Source organism: Trachypithecus francoisi, unplaced genomic scaffold (genome assembly GCF_009764315.1).
Source record: "Trachypithecus francoisi isolate TF-2019V2 unplaced genomic scaffold, Tfra_2.0 Lachesis_group20, whole genome shotgun sequence".
NCBI lineage: Eukaryota > Metazoa > Chordata > Mammalia > Primates > Cercopithecidae > Trachypithecus > Trachypithecus francoisi.
The window spans coordinates 17,025,041-17,027,381 of NW_022681466.1; the positions used below are offsets into that span (position 1 = coordinate 17,025,041).

The window sequence follows — 2,341 nt, forward strand, 5'->3', positions numbered from 1 at the left end:
CCTTCCCAGGCACTGGCGCTACCGCTAGACCAAGGAGCCCTCAAGCGGCCCTTATCCGGGCGTGACCCAGGGCTCACACTCTTGTCTTCTGGTCACCTCTCCCCGTGTCCCTCCAGCTGCTAACTCTCTATGGCCCGGTTTTCCCTAGGTTAAAACAACAGAACAGAGATTACTACAGTAATAGAACAAAGAGTAATGCTGCAAACTAATGATTAGTAATAGTCATGTATAATCATATCTGTATCCTACTTCTGGTATAACTTTTCTTATTCTGATTATTTTCTTTGTTATACTGGAAGAGCTTGTGCCTTCAGTCTCTTGCCTCGGTCCCTGGGTGGCTTGCCGCCCACAAGGTAAGATATATTGCATTGAACTATAATTTGTATTGATTGCCGAGGGGTTTGGGGCGGTGGGGGGGGGGGGCACCCCCTGAAATTCCGCCCTGGAGGAGTGGCCTCACCCTAACCCCGGGCGTGGCTAATAATAAGGGCCGTCGAGTGAAATAAATGTTGGAGGGAATGCGCCTAAAGCCCTCAGCCCTCAGCTCTCCCCCGAAGTTGGGTTAGGGAGGAGGAAGGGAGAGGCAAACGCTGACCCCGCAGGCGGCAGTCTGTGCCCCGGAGAGAAACTTTATCGCAACCTTGCCGGGGGCCTTGACGCCCATCCTCCCCCAAGAGCACCCCGGCAGTCACCCCTGCCCTCTGGTGTCCTGCCACCCCGAGCCCGACCTTCCCCCTTTACCCCCGCGCGGGGCCAGTAACCTCCTGACGGCGTCTTCTCTGTTTCGGGCTGTCGTGCTCATCACGTTTGCGTCCTTTTTCTTCGCTCCACAAACGTTTACTGAGCGCCTTCCAACACGCCAGGCACCAGACTAGCGCCGGGAAACAGGGATAAGTACTGAGGAGGGGTCCCAGCCCTCAGCGATGGGATTTCAGAGCGGGAGACAAAGGATTGCCCAGAAGGGTGGTGAGTGGAATAGTTGATATACACAACGGGGGTGCGACGAGATACACAGGAGGGCTGCTAGTCACATATGGGGTGGGTGCCGAGGGCCCTTAATTAAGGGAGGCTTCCTGGACGGGTGACACCCAAGCGGAGTCCTGACAGCCTGCGTCAGGAGTAGCCAGGCGAGGAGGAGGTGAAAGGAATCCACGTCCCCAGCAGAGAGGCAGCTTTCCCTGCGCAGCACAGGACACGGTCCGTGCACAGAAGCCACAGGAGACGCAGGCACAGGGGCTGGGGAGAATCCTTGCCGGGCCCTCGCCATCCACGCGCCGCCTCCCTCTGCCGGGTGTCTGGTGTCAGCCTCCTGCCCGGCAGAGGAACTCCAGCCCCTGCTCCCGGAAGCCCCTCCAGGCCTTCGGCTTCCCTGACTCGGAACGGGCCCCTCGTCCGGCGGCTACCAGGCCGGTCTCCCCGCCCGCTGGTGACGAAGTAAAGGCCCGGCGCCGCCCGGGCTCCTGCCCTGGGACCTCGTCTTTCTCCAGGAAAACGTGGACCGCTCTCCGCCGAGCGGTCTCTTCCACAGACCCCTCTCGCCTTCGCCCCCAGTCTCCTTGGGTTCTGTCTTTGCGCTGGCTGGATACAAACAAGGAAGTCGCCCCCAGCGGAGCCCCGGCTCCCGGACGCAGAGGCGGCCCCGGGGGCGGAGTCAACCGCGGAGGCCGCGCCCTCCGTGAAAGGGCGGGGTATGCAAATTCGAAATGGAAGCCCGGGAACGCCGGATCCAAGCACGGGTGTAAGATTTCCCTTTTCAAAGGTGGAGAATAAGAAATGAACCCGAGTGTGTAAGGGCGTCCAGAGTGGGGTGGACGAGACAGAGGGGATGGGGCAAGGAGCGAGGCTGGGGCTCTCACCGCGACTTGAATGTGGATGAGAGTGGGACGGTGACGGCGGGCGCGAAGCCGGCGGTATCGCTTCTCGGCCTTTTGGCTAAGATCAAGTGTAGTATCTGTTCTTATCAGTTTAATATCTGATACGTCCTCTATCCGAGGACAATATATTAAATGGATTTTTGGAGCAGGGAGATGGAATAGGAGCTTGCTCCGTCCACTCCACGCATCGACCTGGTATTGCAGTACCTCCAGGAACGGTGCACCCCCTCCGGGGATACATACGGGTTTCCTAAAAGTAGAGATTGCGAGTTAGAGCATCGGCGGGGCGGCTTCGGCTTGACGCGCCAAGCATCTGTGATAGACCGGCTCAACTACTCGTTGGAGTACCATGGGGTTCCTCACCTGCGGGCGGCAGACGGTAGGCCTTGCAGGCACGCTTCCGTTTACGCTGTGACTACAGCGCTTTGGGAAGGCTACGACCCCCGCAGCCCACTGACTACTCCTTT

General features: G+C 59.0%; 1 non-coding gene across 1 annotated transcript; it reads left to right on the forward strand.

Moving 5' to 3' along the window:
* The first annotated feature begins 1,912 nt into the window (after positions 1 to 1,912).
* Positions 1,913 to 2,103, forward strand: LOC117068123. Its single transcript, XR_004430984.1, has one exon. It is a non-coding gene; the product is annotated as a U2 spliceosomal RNA (small nuclear RNA).
* The last annotated feature ends 238 nt before the right edge of the window (positions 2,104 to 2,341 follow it).